Source organism: Notechis scutatus, chromosome 2, assembly GCF_049901735.1.
Source record: "Notechis scutatus isolate UNSWTSFEM ecotype Mainland chromosome 2, rNotScu1.2, whole genome shotgun sequence".
Classification (NCBI taxonomy): Eukaryota; Metazoa; Chordata; class Lepidosauria; order Squamata; family Elapidae; genus Notechis; species Notechis scutatus.
In genome coordinates this window covers 151,680,861-151,697,092 of record NC_142010.1, presented here as the reverse complement: position 1 = coordinate 151,697,092, position 16,232 = coordinate 151,680,861, and the positions used below count along the sequence as shown (strand labels likewise).

At 38.2% G+C, this 16,232-nt stretch overlaps 1 protein-coding gene across 14 annotated transcripts in view; it reads right to left on the bottom strand.

Moving 5' to 3' along the window:
• The window catches only part of HUWE1 (HECT, UBA and WWE domain containing E3 ubiquitin protein ligase 1), a 117,769-nt gene extending 107,139 nt beyond the window's left edge, over positions 1 to 10,630 (bottom strand). For 13 of the 14 annotated variants that reach the window (XM_026676266.2, XM_087956786.1, XM_087956783.1 and 10 more), the window contains exons 1-2: positions 10,511 to 10,630; positions 8,385 to 8,527 (exon numbers count right to left, since the gene is read on the bottom strand). The gene's annotated coding sequence lies outside the window, so the exon portion shown is untranslated. Of the gene's footprint in view, positions 1 to 8,384; positions 8,528 to 10,510 lie in introns of those variants that run through there. The other variant, XM_087956784.1, reaches the window with a different exon arrangement.
• Between the last annotated feature and the right edge of the window lie 5,602 nt (positions 10,631 to 16,232).

Here is a 16,232-nt window from a genome sequence, read left to right as displayed (position 1 = left end):
ACTGTCCTTCAGATTGGAGAAAGTATTACAGATGAGTCCCATTGAAAAATAGATGCAATGTTAATATTTATATTATTATAGTGGTATGAATATGATTAATGTATCTAACATTATTAATATTGCTATTTGGTATCAAAACTAACAATACCCAGATGCCACACTATTCATGTATTCAATATATGTATATTTAAAAATAAAAAGAAATGTATTTAAAAAAAAGAAACATAGATGCAATTTTAGGAAAGGAAAAGTCCAGAATGTAAAGATGCAATAGGTTTCTGAGGGGCTCACCAAAACATGTTTTTAAAACAGTGATTTAGTCACAATTATGTATTAGTTTCACACAACCTGTGCCATTTTGCCAGATAACATAGGGCAAGTGAATGGTAAATTGAATACATATGATAAAGTAATTTCATCAGTTAGCAATACAACAGCAGAAAAGGTTAATTAGAACTGCATAGTGAGGACTCCCCTTTGCAAGGATTCTTAGGACATATCTGCACCAGAAAATTCTCACAGGTGAGTTTCTAACAACCTACCTGCTGCATAACAATTCACAGATCTCGAATCAGAATGTAGAGCATTCATTTCATTAATTATGAAATGAATGCTCTACATTCTGATATTCGAGTTCTGTGAATTGATTCATTAATTATGAAATGAAACAATTATGTATAATCTATAAATACCAAATTAGAGAAAAATGATTCTGGAAAAGGCTATCCCTAATGATTCAGACCAAAGTGGTTGCCATAAATTCACATGCAACTAGAAAGCAGAATATCAGCACCATCGAGAAACAGCTCTCTTCTTTCATTCTCCTCTTTAATCCATTTGCTCCAAAATTTAGATGAATAGATATTTCTCATACTTGAAGCCTCCAGAGCAAATAAACAGTGCTTCTGTAACACAACATATTTTATTATCTACCTCAGTATAACTAAGTAAATGTTTCTATTGATTTGTAATCCCTTTTGCTGATAACAAGAATTCTGAGACAGATTAACCAGATATCTGCTAGTTATATTTAATGTGAACTTTGATCTAATTACTATCCCTTCTCTCCCCAACCTGTCCCAATTAACATCCTAAACTGCAGGCTATTTATCACTCTGGAACAAGCTAGAAGTATTAAATTAATGCTTTTCAGCAGCTTCCCCAATTAGTTCTCTCCAGATAAGTTACAGCACTCTTGGTATCAAAGCCACCATGCTTAAAGTCCAACATAACAAATATCATGCTGGAAAAGATGGCTTCCATTCCATGTTTGAAATCTATTCTGTCACTTTTTTACCAAGACATATTGCCTTGAGTGAGTGGCTCACCAAATTCCATCTCCTCATCTACAAACAGGCATGGTTCCAATACTTTACTATTTAGTAATGGAGGCTTCACTTCATGCCTAAACATTTTAGTTTTCTTTCAAATAGAATTAAATCCTTTCTATTCTACTTTCCAGCTACATTAGTATTAACAACTGACAAAGTGATGTATTGGGGGAACAATGCTGTTCAACTTATTAACAGCCTTTAATCTCTTCCAAAAGACTATCCAAACGCCATGGAGCAGTTGGGAAGTTACACTGAATTCTCTCCCAGTATTGGAAACTCACTGAAGTTGAAAAACTAGGCATTGAATATTATTCATTTCATTGAATAAGATTGGATAATTCCAGGAAGAATAGACAAAATACAAACTTTCATATTAAATTGAATACATCCATTAACTCCTTATATCTCAAGAGAAATAACTCCCAAGTTGTTTCTTCATATTTTAACATTTATCTATCTAAATGGGGGGGGGGAATCAAAATCACACTTTCATCCTTGAAGGGTCAAAACTAGTCAAATAAAGGATACAGCATCAACACTGGAAATCCCAGAGTACCAGTGTGTCTTGACATATTCCCTTAGGCATATATAAAGTGAACTGCTTAGTCACTATAACTATTTAGTGTTTAAATTTCATTTTTGCAAACATGACACATCAAATCCCCATAAATATTGTTGACAGGTACCAAGTCACAACTGTAAGATGGAAAATATGCTTCCAGCACTTTAACATCTTCACTGTAGTAGCTCAGTTACAGAAGCAAATAGTAGTAACAGTTATAAAGATTTAACAGCAGAATACTAAGAGGCTAAATTTATTTACCATGTGCTACACTATTCTTCATGAACAGAGTACAATCATATGAAGCATCCAGAAGTGTAAATGTTTAACATAAGCAGCTTGCTTATTTGAACAAGATGTTTATTCAAATGAACTGATATGTATTCAAATTATGGATTCTTTAAATTCTATAGAATTAGAATATTAAAAAACTCTTGCCATTTCAAAGATTTCTACTTTCAGCAGTCACTTTTTAGATTTGTTCTTCTTTCCAAGGAATCCTTAAATAGAAACTAAATACATTGCAAAAGACCTGGCAGTACATTCAACTATGCTGAGAACTAACTAGGCTTCCAGAGTATTAGTACTGCCCTACATGAGTGCAGCCTAAAACACATTGAGTAACTAATGGATAAATGGACAAGTTGTCTTCTAGGGGTTGCTGTGTTCTTTGAAGAGAACTATGGAAACCACGTGGACTTTCAGAACAGACTGTGTTTGAAAAATAAGTACTCTATTAATCTACAAATGAGTTTTTAAATAATGCCAATTAGATGAATCTGTACCTTTTTAACTCAAAAAGTTAGAATTACTGTGGAATTATCATTCCTGAAAGGTGGGAATTTTTCAGGCCAAACCACTACCAAACATCAGGTTCTTCATGCAAATACAATTACAATACAAATATCTCTACAATGCTTGGAGAAACACACAAAGACATTCCTTTAAGTGTATGACCTATGCACATCTGCAAATTGCCTGAATATTGAAGAGGCATATACTGATTAATATTTATAGTATTTATGTATTTTAAAGTTGTATAACACACAGTTTACCTGAATATTCAACTACATTTAAAGAGGTTTAATTCCAAGTAGATATATACTATATAATTTTGACTGGATTTTTTTGTTACATTCCTCTGATTTTGCCACCATATACAGCTCTTTTGTGAATTTTGAGTTTATAAAATTATAGATTGAATACGATTTAGAGGAATGATTGGTAGGGAATTTTAGGAATGTACAGTATTCCTAAAACATCTGGAAGGGATCAGATTGGAAATTGAATTGAATTGGCATCTTTCAGTCTCAAGACTATGGTATCGTGCTCTGAAAAGAGGTCCTAAAACAGCATCTAGTGTGGCTAAAAAAGCCAATTCGAGAATGGCAATCCCTTCCACACTGAGGACACATACAGTCTGTCTCCTGTCCACCCCCCACCCCCCCCCCGGATTTCGCTGGTCCCGGGACTGCCTCTTTGCCTCAGCCTGCCGAACCAGTGTCTATTCGAATTGGAGAAGGCCATGCTGGTCTTTAGCCTCCTAGCTGAACGATCAGAGGTCAAAGTTTCCCAGCTGTTGATGTCCATTCCCAAGCCTTTAGATCCCTCTTGCAGATATCCTTATATCACAGCTGTGGTCTCCCTCTAGGGTGATTTCCCTGCACTAATTCTCCATACAGGAGATTGGAAATACAGACCTCAAAATATTATATCCATCGATTTTCTCCACAATTAATAGTTATTATTTTAGGTGGCAAGGGTCATTTTAGGAGGACTTCTGAGAACTATTTCAACATACAGGCAAGATTCTTCATGTACCAGATCTCAAGTCATGTAAAGTGTCAAAAGTACTACTGTTAGGTATAACATTGATACCAAATATGGTTTGGGTGAATAAATATATAAAACTTAGATATCATGGTTTAAGTGCTTATCACTTTAAGCACAATGCAGCAGGCAATTAGCCGATTAAGGGTGCGGTTAGAAGTTACAATATAAGGAAGCATTAGAAGCTGGAAAGCTTACTGGCTGTAACTGTGTGCTTACTGTAACTGTGTGCTACTGCGACTAACTGTGATTACTGACTGTGAGTGCCTGTGACTGAACTGTTACTGTTTGCTACTGTTTGCTGAATATCCAGCGTTTGTTTCTCTGGAGAGTGAAACCGAGGAGGAGAAAATATCTTTATCGGCTGATAAAGATATTGCAAGGACTCTTAACTTGGACTATACTAGTGAGTCTTACTGGATGGAAATACTGTGAATGACTTAATGGACTGAATGACAATGCTTAAACTCTAACTGGATTAAAAACTATTTAAACTACAAACAGTGTTTGTGTTCAGTGTGTGTATACTCTGGGGCCCTTCCGCTCTCCTTTGGTTGCCTGGCTTGACTACTGCTGCAATACTCTGCTAGGGGTTAATTCCCAAACCCTAACAACTACCCTGAACTGCTCTCAGAAACAGCCCAGAAACCTATAAAATTCTGTAAACTTCAGTAAACCAAATCACAGCCAGTCTATAACTAGGAGCTGCATTTTGGACGAATTGAAACTTCAGCAATCTTCTGGGCAGATCATACAAAACCTACAATATTGCAATATTCTAAAAGAATAGCAAGTATAGAAGGTAGCAAGTACAATATAAAAATCAGAAGCCATCTACAAAGTCAAAGCACATAAAAAGACAAACAGGAAACCCAAATTATTCCTAAGCTTTAACTAACATTCTATGATCTTGCAAGAAAAGTGTTTCAGTGGCCTTCAGTTAAAAAAATGTTTTACAGTAGTGATTGGGTTCAAAGTTAGTAAACTTAAAGATGACTATAACAGTTAGTATTCAGAAGTTCAATAGGGATGTGTTTTGGAGATAGTACATGTCATTATTCTTCAATTCAAAGTATGCCTTTAAGTAATTATTAAAAATTCCCTTCCTTTGAACAAAATGGAAGGAAATGAGCTCAAATAAGGAAAGAAACCATACTGATTATTGCAAGGTGCAAACTTCCCCAAACGGAAATTATCTCTGAAATCAATCTCAAGCTGTTTAAATATGACTGTACAGGATAGCATAACAGTAATGTTAATTCTGAGTGGCTAGATGTTCTTACATGCTTCAACCGATTTTGAAATTTGTTCTGTAAATGAAGAGGTTGTGCTCACTTTAGGATAACATACTCTCAAACATTCCAATAAATGGCCATCTTAATCTTAAAACCATATAAGAACAATGGAAAATGGTGAATTTATTATAAGGGTACTTCAAAGAGTTGTCTGAGCTAATCTTCTCACTCTGAACATTTGTTTGTGAGTTTGCAAGTCACTCAGACAACCAAATGTGTTAAGTTGGTCAACAAGTATATCAGGTTTTAGCAACTCTACTGTTATGACACATCAAATTAAAAGTCTTAGAGTAAGAGAGTAGGATTGCCTCTAACAGTGATATTTACAAGCTAAATAACCATTTATGTAGTTTACTTGAATGCAGGATTCATTAAATATACAAAAGCCAAATTAATTTCCTCACCCTGAAATTATAGAAAGACTGATATTTATATTCACAGTAGAAATGCTGCTTCCTGCATTGGATATTATTTCTATTAAAATATTTTGTAATAGGAAGTGAGGAAGAAGCATTAAGCTTTGAATTTTTTTTAAAATGTCATTGTATTATAGATGGGAACTCACGGAAGTTAGCATGCTATTTTAGGAACACAAGATAAAGTATCCCACACTATGTAGCATATTGCTAGCTTGAAATATGGCAAATTTATTGCATGAAAAGTATGAGGCAAAATATTCAAGATTTGTAAGCAGTTATTAAGGGTCTATACAGATTACATATCTGTCAGATAAACAGGAAGGAAAACTATCTTTTTAAAGTTACAGGAGTAAAATTGAGACAGAAGGTGTTACTGTTTTGCAGTGGTGAAATATCTATTCATTTTAATAAATTTATTATTCAAGATACAAAACTGAATTCCACATCACTAAAGGCATGTTTGTTTTAATGCTTATAGGTGATCAAATAAACCATCTCTGAACACTCTTGAATAGCATTATACCCAGCTGAGCATATCCTAAGGTGAAATGGACAAACAAGTTAAATGATGTAGTGTGTAGCCCTAAGTGAACTGATAGCTACAGCTCAGAAATTTAGGTTATCATATATAGAGCTGAGTTTTCATTGAGCTCCTGTTCATACACTGCAAATGAGGAGTACCTCAAGGGTGGTCATATATGTTAATTTTATGTAAGAGAATCAAATGCTGAAAAAAGAAACATATTATGTTAAAGTAATTACAGTTTTTATTATTTTCTCTTCAGTTTAATAAATTGGGGCTGATTGATTACTGATAAGATGCAAAATTATAAAAATGTTCCATTTAGTAAAATAGGAATGTTCTACACATCTTTTGATGAATATATTTGTACTTTATAAGGTACCTAAAATTGAATTATGAAAGTGTGGTTTGTATCATACTTTTATCAATGAGCTCAGAAATTTACTATTATTTTGAGATACTGCCCCTGTCCAATCCCATCCGTCACATTGGTCCAGCAAGAGTATGTTGTAGGTCCTAGTCCATGAAAAAAAAATGTCATCTGACGGGACTCAGGAAGAGAACCTTTTCTGCTGTGGCACCCACCCTTTGGAAGATAATTCCCCCTTGACCTTTCTGGCCTTCTGGAAGGGCCAAAAAAACCATGGCTCTGCCATCTGGCCAGCAATGTGGGTATGGAGCATGGATAATGGCAATATTGCTATGGAAACTGAACTCTACCACATATCATGGCTTTTTAAAATAGCTTTTAGTGGTTCCTATTCTTTTTATATATTTAAATTATTTTTAATATGGTTTTTGTGATTTTCTTGCATTATTTTTTATCTTTTTAGTTTTGTACATAGCTCAATCATATATGTGAGATGGGCATCTCTATAAACTACAAAATCAAGTGGCCTTGTCTAAACTTCTACCCTTGCTTCTCTATTAGCATTCATATGGAAACTACACAACACTTTTAATATTTAAGCATACATTATGCTATGATTACTACTGCAAAGTAACAAAATATATTTTACAATATATGATATAAAAATACCTTCTAGTGAAGTCAATATGTCTATTCCAGGAAAGAGAGATTAATTATTATAACAAATCAGTGAGGAAATGTAACAAATATATAAAAAATGACATAATCTTCACATGGTGCAATCCATTGGCATATGACTTATCTCTATTCACAATATACAATTAGCCCTGAACTGATCCAACAAAGCAGTCATATTCTTAAAGTATTAATACCTTGATTCTCAGATGTCTTAAGCATCATAAGGGGATTAATACATGTAACTCTTGAAAGATGGAGCATGGAAAACATTAGTTGGATGTAATGTTTTGCATATGTATATCAATTTAGTGGAAATGAGATTGGTTAAATACATAAAAAGACCAGGAAAACCCAATTGCAAAGTTTCAAAAATCCAACTATTGTTTTCAAGTAGCTTATTTAAAAAATCAAATACAATTATAACCCAGTATTTCCAAACAGGGACAGGGAAAATTCATTATCACTTCCTCAATATTGTAAATATTAAATAAGAGATACAAGATTTAAAATTCAAATACAACACTAATTTCTTAATGGTATTAGTCAAGATTTTTGTGCCATAGTCAAGATACAAATGAAGACCTTTATATACTAGCCAGTATCCTACAGAATTTAGAAATCTAAAGATTGATATACGATGATAACCTCTATTATATACTAACTGCTCAACTCTAGTGGACTCTGGATGGCATACAAAACTAATGAAAGTTAAAGACATCGAATCAACATTACCCAGACTAAAATAATCCAATAGAGTCAAATAAGGGCCATTGAACATATGAGCATCAACTGCAGGCCTGGGACCAAAGCCAACTTTTCAAAGCTTTCCAGAACACCAGGACAGAGAACACCATCCTTATCCCTAGAAGGATGCTGTTCCAAAGGCTGGGGAGCCATAACAGAAAAGGCACTCTTCCTAGGTCCCATGAGATGGCAATGCTTAATGGAGGGGACCTGGAATATACCCATTCTACTGGAATTTACCAGGCAGGAAGAAACAATTTGAGACAAACAGTTTCACAGATATCCAGGCCCTAATGCTGTACATGGCCTATTGATGTAGCAAAAAAACAACAACAAACTCATTTACAGCAAACAGTCTTAGTACTTCAGATGCCAAGACCTAATGGTCAGGAATTATGAAAACTGCCCATCTGTTATACTTTGCTATAGGAAGCCATCCCTCACCTTTCTCCCACCCACCCCAATTCACACAAGAAATAAACAGTGACAAATGCACACAAACAGGTAAGGGTCAAAAACACTTAACCAAGAGTCATTGCCTGAAAATCAATTAATAACTTTAAAATATTTCATGGAATCATTGTTTTGAAGGAAAACAAGCATTGTCCAATAGAAACTTCTGTACTAACCTGGAATCACAGCCAATCCATACTTGGCCTGTTCTGATATTCAAGTCACTTCTCTGCCACCTTTGCCTTACCGTAGCCAGACCAAGGTAATACTTCCTGGTTTCTCAGTCAGTCTAATCCACTTATGTCAGATTATTCAAGGCCTGCAATAAATATAGATATATAAATTCTGGTTTCATGCATATTATGTTTAAAGAACAGGTATTTTCTAAAAAGATTTTCATTTTAGCTACTAATGATTTGTCTTTCTCAACCTATCCTCTTAGCTATTAAATTCCTTTTAGATGCCAGTTCTAAATTATGTTTCACAATATAATCAAGATATTTAATACACTAACATCTTACCTATGTACAGAAGCTAAAACTCTTCCTCTTATTTTTCCCCACAACAATCCTATCAGGTAGACAGAGATGAGTCTATGAACCTCCATGGCTGAGAATCCCTAGAACCTGGGTCTCTCCACTTCTATCTACTCCAGTATCTTGACCACTACAAAACACTGGCTCTAAAGTCCTGTTGAGTTCACTAAGTAGCTCATAAATCATGGCAATCATCTCATGTGTAATTATTTTGTTTACCATCAAATACAGAATAAGCATCCTACATTCTTCTAGCCAACACAAACAGGGCAGACTAACGCTAGACTCAGCACATTGCTTCATGATTTCTTGTACCCAACAAGATTTTATACAATGAAGACCTAACAAAAATGCCAAAACAAGCTTTCAGAATATTTACTTCTACAATACTAAGGTAATATTTTTAAGAAATTAAGTTTATCAACTCTTTTCATTCTTGTCTTTAATCTAAAAAGCCAGACTTTGGAGAAATAAATTTACTTAAATATCCCAGCAAAAATGAGTAATTAAACAGCCATGTATGCAAAAAAAAAAAATCTAGCGAAGAAAAGTGCCAGTAACTTAATGGTGCATTTTCCCACCTTGTTTTTCATTTTAATATGCTACAACCACAGCATAAAAGTTGTTCAGCTTTGGTTTTCTCTAACTGAAGAATTAGAAGAGCATACATATGTAACCTATTTGGAACATAGTTCTCTAACATACCTTACAAAAAGACAGAGAAATTTACAATGATGGGTTACCCAAGAAATGTTTGAGTTGGCTATTTAGAATAAACCAAGTATACCATGATCTATTAAGAAGGAAAGATCAGGTTCCAAAAATCACTTTAGAATCAATTTGGAGAGATATTTACAACAAAGATACAGAGGTATTTCATAGCAGGCCTATACACAAAGGCATCCTTTTACTACATACATCCCCCCACAAAATACCAAGAAAACGTAATTCTACACCCTTTGAGGAAAAGCTAATTCAGAAAAAAAAAACAAACCTAAGGCCTGTGAAACCAGACTCTAAGAAAACTACCAATATTAACTATAACTATATAGATTAAAAACATGTATCCATACCAATGTAAGAATAGCTCCCAATAGTCTCCCCCAAACCAACAGAAGCCTCAGCTTTCACGACCCCACTGCAATAGACTGACATAAAATAGCGCAATGGTTTCAATCCATGGTATTACCCTCTCTCTCTCCCTCTCTCTCTACATACATACATACATACATACATACACACACACACACACACACATATATACGGTTAACTCATTTGCCTGGGTCGAGGTGGGACCCTGAACGAAGTAGGCGGGCTGGGCTCGCAAGGCTAACGCGTTGGCCGCCTAGCTTCTTAGTCGAGGGCGTCGCGTTTCCCTAAAAGGAGAGGGGTTTTTTTTTGGGGGGGGGGGGAGAAGTCTATCAAGACCCCTATCCGGGACTCACGTGCCTCTTTTTGCGGGTGATGTGCGAGTGAGCTGTTAAGGGGAAAGTCCTACCCCCGAAGGAACAGAGGCGAAGCACTTCGCGAATTGTAACCAATTCTCACCCGAAGGATGACCTAAGGCAACGCCAGCACTTCCCGACTTCAATCACCCCCCCCCCTCCCCCCCGCTTCATCTCCAGGGGAAAGCGAGGGCCCATTGTCCCGCCTCAGCAAACATCCCTTTTCTCACCCCACTTCCCTCTTCCCTCCGGCTACAGCCTCAAGTGGCCCCCCATCTTGGTGGATCCCTCGCGCCCCTCCAGCCCGGCTTGCACAGATACCTGCTCCGGGAAAGAAATGGAGGGGGTGTCAATGCCGTACCCCGTTGCCTCCTGCCGCCGCCATCTTAACAGCAGTCCCTGAGCCTCAGCCCCAGTTAAATCACGCGAGAACTCACCACCTGGTAGGGGAGGCGAAGAAAAGACGCGATAATTGAGATAAGATCAGACGAGAACTGGAGGAGCGGGGAGGGAGGGAGGGAGGGAGGGAAGTCATGAGGAAGCGAAAATCTCGCGAGACGTTGTCTCAGGCAGCCACTTCCCGCGAGAAGAACAAACCAGAAGAGAACGGCGATAGCGCCTGCAATGGCATTCATCTCCGGGGAGCTTTTTTCCTCAGGCAGAATATTGGAAGGGCCATTGCAATCACGCACCGGAGTTCCGCGCTCGGAATAAACAATCCAGCGAGTAACTCTTTCTCGTGATGAATACCGCGAGAGTCAAGGCAGATTTGCTTCTCGCGAGAATCAACGGAACAATGCGAGAGTTTCAGTCATGGTGTTTTCCGGGTGTCTTTTTCATTTCTGCTTGTTGCAAAATTCTCATGAGTTTTTGAAAATTACATCACGTGAGAAATTGTCAACCTGGTTAAATCCTGAACGTTTCATCAGCCTTCCACTGAAGGGGCAAAACAGAAAGGAAACTTAGAGAAAACTCCCGCGAGACTTCGTAGAGCCTCCTACGAAATGCCGAGACTTTCGTGCCTGAGAAAATCGTTGGGGGGGGCGGGGCGGAGAAGCTAAATCTCGAGATATCTAGTGACAGCTTGCGGAAGCGTGTAGCGTTCGTTTAACCTATAGCGAGATTTCACAGGCGTTGAGCTTTGGGGGCGGGGGGGGGGGTGTCGAAGGCCGGGTGGAGGCGTCTCGGGGAATTCCTTCGAAAATTAGGGGTTTTTTTTCCCTCTTCTCGCATAACTTCGCGGGCGCTCGGCGGAATTCTCGCGAAACCTTGATAAAGGAAGAAACGATAAAAACACTTGTTTCCAAACGGAAGACCGGCTTGCCGCTGACGCCCTCTAGCGGTGGAGGGTTGTCTCCTCGGGCGCGTGCGCGCGTCCCCCCTCCTTTGCAGTGCGCAGGTGTGAAAGTTCTTCGCAGCGTGAAGCGCGAGAAGCTGTCTCGAACGTTCGTTCTGCTGGGGGAGATCACCCAAAAAGTCCCCAAGGCTGTTGTAGGCGAATTGCTGAAAGTCTGCCGATAAATAAATCAACCAATCCTGGAAGAAGGCAGAGTCAGCCCACTCATCCGTTGGTGCTTAAAAAAAAAATTGCACACGCATGCTTAGGAAGGCGCCAGGAATATAAATTTCACTTAAACTAACTTTTATCAAGTTATATCTATGTAAAATTAAACGGTAGCCTTGGAAGTGCCTGGCACGAATTGCAACTTTTTTAGAAGGGTAGTTTTAAAGTATTCAAATCTCTGAGGATTTTTTTAAAATTGGTCCAACTTCATAGCTGATAAATATTTTTCTATAATCTAAAATGATAATTCCGAACACGTAATTTTACGAGTTATACATTATAAGGTCTACTGAAGTAACAGATGGGAGGAAACATTGCTCTTTTAATTAATGCAAGTTGTAGGCACTTGGAAGCTATTATTTCTGGTAGTACAAACACATTCCTAACCAGTTGGTTGACCAATCTAGCTTTGTAGCTTTTTGAAACTAACAAAAACTTGTTTAACCAGATTGATCAAGTGCCATACAGTCATCTTAGCCTTTTTGCATTATCTTCCATTATCTTCAACAAATATTACTTGCAGTGTGCAGGTGTTTTCCTTCTAAACAGATTTTACTATTAAAATAATAGTAAATGGTTTCCAGGTAAATAGTGTGGACTCTGGCGGTGATTGATGTGTCTCTACAGGAGGGGATGGTGCCCCAGCACTTGAAGGAGGCTGTGGTTCGCCTTCTTAAGAAACCATCGCTGGACTCCACCCAGTTGGATAATTTCCGACCTGTCTCCAATCTTCCCTTTTTGGGGAAGGTTGTTGTGAAGGTGGTCGCACAGCAGCTCCAGAGGTTTCTGGATGAAATGGATTATCTCGATCCCTATGGAGTTCAGGGCCGGATTTGGGACAGAAATTGCATTGGTTGCACTTTTGGATGATCTCTGGCAGGAGCAGGATGGGAGTAGTGCATCCATCCTTGCTTTACTTGACGTCTCAGTGGCTTTTGATACCATTGACCATGGGATTCTCAAGGGGGGGGGGGAGTGGGTTGGGGGATGGGAGCAGGAGACCTTGTGCTGTCTTGGTTCACTTCCTTCCTCTGCGGCCACTCTCAGTGTTGATAGGAGGGGAGAGATCCAACCCACGCCCACTGGGGTTCCGCAGGGCTCAGTACTCTCTCCACTCCTGTTCAACATTTATATGAAGCCGTTGGGTGAGATCAACTGTCACCATGGACTGAGGTATCACCAATATGCTGATGATACTCAGCTGTATGTCTTGGCCCATGGTGAGCTCAGTGTTGCTGTGTCCTCCCTCTCACAGTGCCTGGAGGCTGTTAGGGGCTGGATGGGGAGCAAGGGATTGAAACTAAACCCTTGCAAGACCAGGTGGCTCTGGGTTTGGGGTTCGTTGGCTCAGGGAGAGTTACCACCTTTAGTCTTGGATGGGGTGGTACTACCCCAAACAGACCCCGTGCGTAATCTAGGGGTTTTCCTGGACTCACGATTCCTACTCAAAGAGCAGGTGGCGGTCGTGGTCAGGAGGGCCTTTGCGCAACTGCGGGCTGTGCACCAGTTACCAACAGTCCCTACTCACAGTCACTCATGCCCTACTCACTTCCCGGGGAGGCAGGGAATGCTGAGGGTCCCACCCCTGAGGGAGATATACCTGGTGGGACCCAGAAGAAGGGCCTTCTCTGTGGTGGCTCCCTCTCTCTGGAATATCATTCCCCCAGAGACTAGAATGGCCCCCACTCCAGCACTCTTCCAGAAGGCACTGAAGACCTGGTTTTGCCAATGGGCCTGGGGAACCCAGAGCGGGATGGAGCCCATCAAATGGCTAGCGTGATCTGCTGTTGTCAGGGTGGGAGTTAGGTGATTTTTTATTTTTTTATTATTTTTTCTAGATTTTGTTTTATTGTACTTTATTAATTTATTTGATTCTTTTTGTTGGTTTTAATTTTAATTTTTTGTTTTTAATATGGTTTTACATTGTGTAAGCTGCCTCGAGTTGACATGGACGATTAGGCGGCAGTATAAATTAAATAATTAAATAATAAATAAATAAATGTAATCATGAAAGATGTCCAACACAAATTGATGTTAAATACTTCTAACCTGCGCATTCCAATGTTGGAAGTTAAAACCCACCCCTCTCCTAGAAAAATGAAATATCCTAGGAAATATTAAAAAGGCAGAATATTTCCCCTAAAAAGAGAAGTAGAAAATCAGAAGCAGAAACTCACCTCAGAAGCAGAAGCTCACCCCCACCTTTGTTAATGGGCCTAGGCCAGAGTATTCTACATAACAAAGGCCTCCTCTTGTCTCACCACATGGCTTGGGAAGATTTCATCAGCCAGCATTCAGGTGAAGCCATGTGATCCAGAAAAAGCCTACAAAGTTAGCTAAGACCCCCACTCCTGGGAGTCTGACAGCCAATGGGGTACATTTCTTACACAAGAACAGGAAACACTAAGGTGGGGCCCAACAGAGGGGATAAAACCAAGGGACTCTCAGCATCTCTCCCCAAGGCATGTGGTCCTGTCTACCTTCTTTCCAAGCAACTTCCATGAATCCAGTGTCTTTTTCCCCACTTGGAGCTGAACCCAGAAGGATATTTCTTCCAACACCAATAGTATAGTAACAACTAGAAAGGGAGAGCACTTGATGTAAATTAATTCAAATTGGGTTTGTGTGCAAATATGCTTATGTTAAATCTGGTTCACATATCTGAACCATAATAGATGTTGTGGTTTGTGAACCATAGCATATGACAGATATGATTGTAACCAATTATACTCATCAAACTCTGGCATATTGTTATGTGTTCAGTCTCACTTGTATATATAAGGAACATTTTGCTTACCTTGGTTCAGTGTTTTACCCTATTGGAGAATTTTAGTAACAGCACTAACTGTTCAATGTATGTGTTACATGAACCAGAGACAACTGCATTATTATCTTTACATTTTAGAAGAATGTTTGTTATGTACTACATTTTAGAGAAAGAAGAAACTGCATACCACACCTCTCCTAGCATATTATTATGAGGTTACCAAAAGTATTAAGTTTTGTTTAAGAGTTCATACTATATGTTTCAATTGTTCAACCTCCCTTGGATGTAATAACATGTTAATCCATTGATTTGTAGATCACGGTTCAATATTTTGTCAGATTGTATCTGACAGTTATTTGGCTTAGGATATATTGTATAAACCCAGCAAATCATTAGCTAGCATTTTAGATGAATCTAGCCCAGGGCTGTGAAACTCTCGGCCCACAAGCTGGATGTCACATGCTGGCCATATCCACGCCCGATTTAGCGAAGGGGGGAAAAGTCCCGATATGTCCCGTGACGAAGCTGTGATGATATGAGTTTGACACCCCTGATCTAGCCAAATTGTGGTTTATTAAATAAATCAAAGTTGAATATACTTGAACGTTCTTTGAATCAGGCCTAACCCTTATAGTATTTAGAAGCTGGAAATAAAATAGAGCCACTTTCCCTGATTTCTTGATATGCAGGCTAAAATTCATATCCAACCTAATTATGACCACAATGGCTGAGATGAGGATTGTAGGACAAATAGCTGTAGGATACCATTTCAGGGAAAGAAAGCTGAAATAAAAATACTGCAAACATAAATAGAGTATATAGATGTGATAAAAACATACAATATGTGACTTTGATATGCATGCCTCATACAAATTCATGAATCTGGATCTTGTGTATAGATGCTTGGAAGAAAATCTGGCTGACGGACTTACACTCTAAGATGGATGTTCACAGACTTGTTTATGATATGTGGAATCAGTAGCTCTGTAAATTGGGTCACCTCTGTATGCAGACATTTTTCAGCAGTACCCTACTTGCATTTTTCCTAGTGTTACAAGAGTGAATGAAAAACTTTACAACTTAATATCCACAAATTTGAATTCCAGGTTTAAGGTGTTTATGGATATCCCTTTCCCCCCCCTCTTGTTTTGATTCATTTAAGAAAAGGGGATTTTTTAAAATAAAAAAAAGTGTATTCACTAGAGGGCAGCAAATATCACTTGAATTAGGGAACCAGTAGGAAATAGATCAAGTAGTATTGTCCAGGGATTTTCAAACTTTTCCAGACAATGAAACATGTTTGTTATATTAAAAAAAAATGGAAACCCTGATCAAGAGGCAAAGCTCGTGATAGAAAATTGGCTTTTATAACTCTTAATTTCATAGAACTCTTTCTCAGAACATAGCTGGAAAACCGCTAGGCAAGGCAAGGAGTATAGCTGAGTTACTCCCAGAAAGATTTATACACTCATTTTAGAAACAAAAACTTCAAGTACTTATCTACCAGTGAAAAATATTTAACAATTTTCAGTTTCCACCTATCCTCATTAACTATTTTTATATTATGCTGGCTCCATTAACACAAGCTAAAGCATAAATCATGGTTAACAAACCATTTTGGCTGTGTTCACATAACACATATCCACAAGGTATTTCATAACATACCATGATTACTTTATTCATTTGATAATGTAGTTTGAGTTTGACTTAAC